The 8,835-nt window shown below is 41.8% G+C and overlaps 1 long non-coding RNA gene across 1 annotated transcript; it reads right to left on the bottom strand.

The window, feature by feature from the left end:
* Positions 1–174: 174 nt before the first annotated feature.
* On the bottom strand, positions 175–7,507 carry LOC129707710 (uncharacterized). Its single transcript, XR_008725220.1, has 3 exons — positions 6,214–7,507; positions 2,311–2,490; positions 175–664 (listed from the first exon to the last, which is right to left on the bottom strand). It is a non-coding gene; the product is annotated as an uncharacterized LOC129707710 (long non-coding RNA).
* Positions 7,508–8,835: the final 1,328 nt, after the last annotated feature.

The raw sequence follows: 8,835 nt of genomic DNA, 5'->3' as shown, positions 1-8,835 counted from the left end.
CCCTGTCCCGCGGGGGCGCGCTTCTCTATTTCCCTGTCCAGCGGGGGCGCGCTTTCCCTGTCCCGCGGGGGCGCGCTTCTCTATTTCCCTGTCCCGCGGGGGCGCGCTCCTCTATTTCCCTGACCCGCGGGGGCGCGCTTCTCTATTTCCCTGCGGGGGCGCGCTTCTCTATTTCCCTGTCCAGCGGGAGCGCGCTCCTCATCACAAACCATTCCATATTTACAAAATTCAATACAAACCAGGCCAAGTAAGGGTCCCGACCCGAAATATCACTATCCATGTTCTCCTGAAATGCTGCCTGACCCGCTGAGTTATTCCAGCAATTTGTGTTCATCTTTGGTATAAACCAGCATCTGCATTTCTTTGTTTCTACAGTGAAAGGCTTTTTTATTGCGTGCTATCCAGTTAGCGAAAAGACTTTGTTATTAAAATCAAGCCGTCCACTGTGTACAGATGCAGGATAGAGGGAATAACGTTTCATGCAAGATAAGGTCCAGTAAAGTCTGATTAAAGATAGCCCGAAGGTCTCCATTGAAGTAGATGGGAGGTCAGGACCTCTCACTAGTTGGTGAGTGAACGATTCAGTTGCCTGATAACAGCTGGGAAGAAGCCTCATAAAATTGATGCGATTTGGGATGTCAACGAATACTCATTTGAACTTCTCCTGTGGAGAACAATAACAAGGATTTGAAGATGCTGGGTTTGCAGTATACTTGTCCCACCTGTCCGCATACGGTTGCATCACGGCCTGGTTCGACAACTCAAACGCCCAGGAACAACGGAGATCACAAAAAGTGGTGGACACTGCCCCCATCCTTCACGGGTACTGACCATCGAAGGGATCTACAGGAGTCGCTGCCTCACTACATTGCAAAACAAAACTTTATTTATTGAACTTATTTTTCTGTTGTTTATCATGTTATCTATTGAGTACTATGTTTACAAATGTGTTGTGCTACTGCAATAAAGTCTTATTGTTCCAATTCAGTAAATATGACGATAAAACACTCTTGAACTAATCTGAACGGGTGATCAATTGTCTCTGGATTCAATGGGTCAAAGGACCTGTTAGATAGTTAGATGGATGGATGGATGGATGGATGGATGGATGGATGGATGGATGGATGGATGGATGGAGAGAGAGCGAGAGAGAAAAAAAATCAAAAGAAATCTGAGGAAGAACATAAAAAAACACATTAATGTCATTGGAGTCTTTCGACTAATCAAACGGGTTAGAGGGAGAGATGGCAGTGGAAATAATGCCATTCAAATCGTCCATCCTACAAATATCATAACCCTATTTAGTTTTTCTCTCATTATTCTTGTCAATAAGACCTCCAAAAACAAACTTTAAAACAGACTAAAAATAACAAAAGAATGAAAGGACAGACAACTGCAGGCGAGGCAGCCACACTTGATGGCGCCATCACTCGGCACATGGATGGATATGCAGGAAATGGAGGGATATGGATCACGAGCAGGCAGATTAGAGTCGATCTTGACATCATGTTCAGCACAGGCATTGTGGGCCAAAGGGCCTGTTCTTGTACTGCACTGTTCTATGTACTAACCAGCAAGTCCACACAGGCAGAAATATCCTCCATCTGTGTAAGATGTGACAAAATGCAACACCTTTTTATTGTATTTTATTCCCAGACACTTGATCTCTGGCATGGAAAAGCAGATGGAGAGGCTTGACTAAGGTGTGCATGGATCCAATCAGACCGGGAGTGATGGGGAGCATTTATTCAAACTGCCTGGCTATTGCTGTTCAATCTCCCAAGGCCAAGCCTGCAACTAAATTTCCACAGTGAGGATAAAGCAAATAACATTAAAAAAACACCGCAGACGCTGAAATCTGCAAAATAGAAAATGTTGGGAACACTCAGCAGGTCATGCAGCAACTTTGGAAAGAGAAACTAAAGTTAATGGTTTTTAAACAGAGTGTGGGATGCACTGCCAGGGGCAGCCATGATAGTGGGGTTCAAGCGGCTTTTGGATAAGCACGTGCCGTGATGTGCAGGGAATGGAGGGATATGGATCATGTGCAGGCAGAGGAGATTAGTTTAACTTGGTATCATGGTGGGCACGGACATTGTGGGCCAGAAGGGCCTGTTCCTGTGCTGTACTGTTCTACGTTCTAACTCTGACATTCTGTCACCTTGCCTGATTTAAGTTTCAGGTCACAGCTGCACTGTCAGAACTGCGAGCAACAAGGCAAAATTGTATCCCCTGGGAGATAATAAGATGATTGTCTGAAACACACTTAGCGTTGACCATTGGCCGTGGAAAACCATTCGAGATGTATACCTTGTGGATCAGCTCGTCACTCACTTTCATGGCCTTCCAATGAAAATCAGACTTCAGTGATAAGCTGGTGGTACCAGAGCTCCTGCCCCCCACTGGAAACGTCATTGAACTGCACTGGGATGTTCGATGAATGTTGCACCAGCCTCCACATTTTACATCTGTCTTCAGCGACCTTTTCATCTTTTATTGAAAGATAAAGTGGTATTTTTATTTATTTTTGTTTTAATTAATTTATAGACATTTAAGATATTTATAGAATCATGTAGTCACGCAACTCAGAAACAGGCTCTTTGGCTCAACTTGCCCATGCCGACTGAGATGCCCGATCTACACCATTTAGCCATCCCTCTAATCCTTTCCTATCCATGAACCTGTCCAAGTGTCGCTTAAATGCTGTTATAGTACCTCTGGCAGCTCCTTCCATAGATCCACCACGCTCTGAGCGAAAAAGTTGCCTCTCAAGTTCCTATTAAATCTTTCCCTTCTCACTTTAAACTTATGTCCTCCTTTGAAATGTTTTTGATTTCCCAACCCTGGGTAAAGGTTGGACTGTGCACATTCCACCCTCGCCCGGACCCCCACCCATCTCACATACCTGTGAGCTGCTCCCAGACAGCCACCACTCCACTAACCACAAGGTCTCAGAAAGCGTCTGGACCTGATGGTGTACCTGCGTGGTCCAATTAGATGGAGATTTTGCAGACAACTTCAACCTCTCATTACTGAGGTCTGAGAATCCCACCTTTTTAAAAGGGCCGCAATAATACCCAAGAAGAGTAAGGTGACATGCTGCAATGACCACCAATCGGTGGCACTAACATTCACATCCACTCCCTACGCAACAGGAGCAATTTTCATAGACCAATTAATCTACAAACCCTCCCGTCTTTGGAATGTGGGAGGAAACTGAAGCAGTTGGAGGAAACCCACGTGGTCGCAGGGAAAACGTGCAAACTCAATGCGGATAGTACCCGAGGTCAGGTAACAATAGACAATAGGTGCAGGAGTAGGCCATTCCGCCCTTTGAGCCAGCACCGCCATTCAATGTGATCATGGCTGATCATCCCCAATCAGAACACCGTTCCTGCCTTCTCCCCATATTCCCTGACTCTGCTATCTTTAAGACCCTCATCTAGCTCTCTCTTGAAAGTATCCAGAGAACAGGCCCCCACCGCCATCTGAGGCAGTGAATTCCACACTCACAACTCTCTGTGTGAAAAAGTGTTTCCTCATCTCCGTTCTAAATGGCTTACCCTTTATTCGTAAACAGTGCCCCCTGGTTCTGGACTTCCCCAACATCAGGAACATGTTTCTTGCCTCTAATGTGTCCAAACCCTCAATAATCTTATATGTTTCAATAAGATCCCCTCTTATCGTTCTAAACTCCAGAGTATACAACTGTGTGTATACAACAAAGTACCACTGTGCCGCCTCTTGTGTTTCAATAATCCTAAAATTTAAATTAGGTAATTTGAAATAAGCAAGCACATAATATGATTAAAATTAAGAATTTAGTATCAACGTTCATTACATTTTCTCTGAATGGAAAAGGATAGACTGTATTGCTTTCAAATCATTTGCAACGAGAAACAAAATAATATAATCCTTTCTTTACCCTTTTCCATGAGTCCTCAAGTAGATATTCTGGAATATAGACATGCAAACAGTTCATGTATGACAAATTGCATAAATGCTACGTTTTATCTTTAGATGCATTTCAAGTTCTTTAATACTATTGATCTTATGCCCCTGTCCCACTTAGGAAACCTGAATGGAAACCTCTGGAGACTTTGCGCCCCACCCAAGGTTTCCGTGCTGTTCCCGGAGGTTGCAGGTGGTTGCCGTAGGTTGCAGGTAGTGGAAGCAGGTAGGGAGACTGACAAAAATCTCCGGGAACCTCCAGGAACCGCACGGAAACCTTGGGTGGGGCACAAAGTCTCCAAAGGTTTCCGTTCAGGTTTTCTAAGTGGGACAGGGACAGTGTCTTTAATGTAATGTTCCAAGTGCTCTGCAGAAGATAAGCAGAAAAATAAATTATTACTCCCAAAGAAAAATTGGTAGATTTTTTAAAAAATAATGAAATTCATATTTATATCAAAGACTGGAGAGGAAAGTTTAAAAAATATTTAATATTTACTTTTTTATTCTTTATATTGGCTGAAAATTGTAAGGACGAGTTTAATCTGAACAAGTATGAGGGATTGCACTTTGAGAGGTTAAATGTAGGAAAGCATACAGTAAATGGCAGTACCCTAAGGAGCATTGTGTACAAGATGCAAGTCCATTGCTCTCTGAAAATGGCGAACAAGTGGAAAGGTGATCAGAAGGCCTGTTTCATTGGTCAAGGCGTTTTGAATACAAAGTTGGGAATTTATTTTGTAACGCTATAAAACTGTAGCTAGGCCACATATACAGTATGATATACAATCATCCCCATTACATGAAAGATGTGGAGGCTTTGGAGAGGATGTAGAAGAGATTCACAAGGATGTTGCCTGGATTAGAATGTTTCATCAGTAAAGAGAATTTGAACCAGTTTGGATTGTCTTCTCTGAAGCATCGGAGGTTGAGGGGAGACCTGATTTATAAAGTTTCGAATTGCATATACAGTATAGTGTAGACAGCCAGATTTTTTTTCCTAGGATGGAAACGTCAAATATAAGACGATACAAGTTTAAGGCGAGAGGAGGAAAGTTTAAAGGAAATGTGCAAGGTATGTTTTTTACACGGAGTATGGTAGGTGCTTGGAACACATTGTCAGGGGAAGTGGAAGCAGGTAATGATAGCAATGTTTAAGAGGCATATAAACAGTCAGGGACTAGGAGGTTCAGACAGGTATACAGTTTAAATTGACACTATGTTGGGCACAGACATTGCGAGTTGAAGGGCCTGTTCCTGTGCTGTACTGAACTATGTTCTGAAGAAGGGTTTCGGCCCGAAACGTTGCCTATTTCCTTCGCTCTATAGATGCTGCTGCCCCCTCTGAGTTTCTCCAGCATTTTTGTGTGCCTTCTTATGTTCTTTGTTTTATCACCTAAAGCAAGCACTGGAAAGGCAGGCTTGCATTTTAGTGTCGTACAATAATATAAATATTTTTAAAAACAATTTTAATCACTTTACTAGCTAACATACATGTAGGAAACTTTTGCAAGTTTGCTAATTCTTCACACATCACGTTGATATAATTGGCTGCCTGTTTAAGATGACTAAAACACTCGGCATTTTACAGTGAGCCAGTTCTCTTCACGCTGGGCAGAGTGCCCAGAGCTATAAGAACAGTGATCTAGATTTAGCTTCACAGGACAGAAATTTCAAAGTTAACAACAATGTCGGCACTGCAATGTGCCCTGTTCTCACTAGCACAAAGATAGTAGCTCCTAGAAGGTAGTCAAAGGTCACATTTGCAACAGCTGGTGCAGTTCAGGCATTTCGGATATTGCTGAAAGTTATTTCTCCGATGACCTTCATTTTTGCTGCTGGTGTATAAACCCATTGTATGTTTTACAGCATGCACCGTTACAAGTTCTTGGATTAAGTATGTGCCCTTAAACTGTTGCCCCATTGTGGCCACGTTTTCGGCAGCAAGGTTGGTGATTTAGTTCCATCATAAATCAAATATTCAAAGGAATCATATAACTTTAAGTCTGCTGGCATTGTACCGAATAGACAGACATCATTAAATACAGATTGATGATATTAATAACTAATATAATACACAGATAGGCACATATTCAGTAGCTAGAGGCCTCCACTCCTCACATCACCACAATTTAATGTTACTAATTTATTGTGTTTAGGTGCACAAGTGTCTGCTATTTAGACTGCTCTAAAGTTGTTAAGTCTAGATACTGAAGACTGAAGAATTGTTTAACTCAAAGATTTCCATGCAATCCAGTTACTCACAGACACATGCGCTTTGGTAGGCATTCCCTTTGGAATCCAGCATGTTTGGAGGAATGAACAATTAATTCACGGACCAGAGAGGAGAAGGAGAGGTCTGGATTGCTTGTGGCTTTCAAGGTGACTGGGGCCGTTATCTTATACAAATTGTGCTTCACCAAACTATAACTAGTGACATTAACAGCAGCTGAAGAAGGGTCTCGACCCAAAACGTCACCCATTCCTTCTCTCCAGAGATGCTGCCTGTCCCACTGAGTTACTCCGACATTTTATGTCTATCTTCAGTTTAAACCAGTATCTGCAGTTCTTACACATCATGTTGTTTGCCATCTCCTGTTGCCTGAGCAACGTAACTAACACTCTATTCCAAGGAGATGAGTACATTTGATCCTGTTTCGTCAGCCAACATCAGATGAAACCTGGCCCTAGCTCTGGCCAGGGCCCCAACAATGGTCAATGCTATGACAGATGGCATTATCTCTTCCATGGAAGTAAGGTCATTTGGCCATGTATTTCTTTCCTGGTTAGCTCCCTCTGCCACCAGTTATGTGCCACCTTTCCCTACAAGAAAGCTAGAGGTGTTTCAGTGTACTGTGTTCAAAAGTGATGTTCTTGTCACAACTGGATAGCTGGTGTTTTGTGAAATCTTTGAGATACAGTTGCAAGTTTTAATATAATGCTCGAACACCAAGTGCCAGATTTTACTCAAGATTTCAGCATTAGTTCATGTTCTAGGAGCAGAATTAATCCATTTGGTACATCAAGTCTACTCTGCCATTCAAACATGGCTCATATATTTCCCTCTCAAACCCATTCTCCTGCCTTCTCCCCATAACCCCCGACACCCTTACTAATCAAGAATCTGCCAACTTCCTCCTTAAAACTATCCATTGAGTTGGCTTCCACAGACGTCTGCGGCATTAAATTTCACAGATTCACCACCCTCGGACTAAAGAAATTCATTCTCATCTCCTTTCTAAAGGTATGTTATTTTATTCTGTGGCTATGGCCTCTGGTCCTGGACTCTCCCACTAGTGGAAACATCCTCCCCACATCCACGCTTTCCTGGCCTTTCATCTGCTGTTCCTTGTATCTCCTGTTAAAATAATGCCTAGTGTGTGGGGAAACTATGAATACTAGGTTTGAATTTTTCTTGATACACATTGTTGTAGGTTGTTGATGGGATTGCGCACTGAGTTCTGTCAAATTGAACAATGTGTGAGGCTGGAGGTGTTGATACTAAGCGAAGGTATTAGAAGATGAATTCATTGACATTACATCAGCTCTTAGGCCAGATCAGACTGGAGTTGCCCCATATCCCACTGCCATGTGGCTCTTGAGGCCTTTGCTCAAGTAACAGCATCTGTGCCCCTATCCAAGGGCAGCTCTGATAACCCCCAAATAAGTTGTAAAACCAGACTTTAGCATTATTTCTAAATGTCTCTAATTCATCACATTGGGAAACAATGACAAAGAATGAATAGTTTCAAAAATTAATAGTGTTTGTGAATAATAGATTAAAAACATAGTTAGATAAGATCACCCCTCATCCTCCTGCGCTCCAAGGCATGGCGTACCAGCCTACTCAACTTCAGCCTGTAGCTCAGGCCCTCTGGTCCTGGCAACATCCTCGTAAATGTTCTCTGTCTTTGGCGCTGTAGGGCAGCAAGTCTATTGCTGTGCCACTGTGCCACCACAAATTGACCTCAGTTATTGGCTGGCAACTATTAGCTTCCAATTATCCACGGACTTTCAGTGGGATTTTGTGCAGGGGCATCGGGAATAGCTACTGCTTATCACCTCCAGCGAACCAACCAGAGGCTTGTTATCAGCAGTGTTAAGTCTGAACCAGCAAGTGACAGTTCAAAATGATGAACTTGATGGCAAATTATGCACAGAAAAAGAAATAGAGAGAAATGAAGATTAAAGACGAAATAATCAATAGAGTGAAATGAAGACTAAAGATGACATCATAGTTTAATACAGTGGAAATATGCTATTGTCACAGTTTATGGAGAAGCAACACATTTTAAGCAGGATCCATCAGATTTAACTCCACATGCCCATTGTTATACTTTCTCATAAGTAACAGAGATGTTCTTAATCTCAACAGCATCCAGACCATTATCTGTAGAAAAACTTGTATGTATTCTGCATTGTCTAAAAAGTTTTGCATTTTGCTCTTTAAATCCACAATATGCAGTAAGAAGCCAGAAATTAAGATTAAATCAAGTTTGCTGCATAGACAATTGAGATAAATATTCTAATTATAAGAAAAGGGATTTCAGATTCCTGTTACTAAATTTGAAAACAACGTCCTGCATACCTAAATTATCAGATAGTTAAGTAAAATCTCCTAATCCCTCGTAAAACAATCTGAATGTTATTAATACATATCTTTGTAACATGAATCCAATGCATTTAAACAACAAATGAATGAAAACCATTCTGATTGTTACACATCTTAGGATAAGGAATATTATCAACCAAAGTTTTTTTTACGTACGATTTAGGAGATTTTGAATTTACTGTGTCCTTTTTGTCTGCCAAAATGAAATATTTTCTTCAATTTCTCCAGAAATGTAATTAAGATAGAGATAAAAGCTCATATTTTTGAAATGCCTT

This window comes from Leucoraja erinacea, chromosome 22, assembly GCF_028641065.1.
Source record: "Leucoraja erinacea ecotype New England chromosome 22, Leri_hhj_1, whole genome shotgun sequence".
Taxonomy (NCBI): Eukaryota; Metazoa; Chordata; class Chondrichthyes; order Rajiformes; family Rajidae; genus Leucoraja; species Leucoraja erinaceus.
This window is presented reverse-complemented; position numbering and strand designations above follow the sequence as displayed.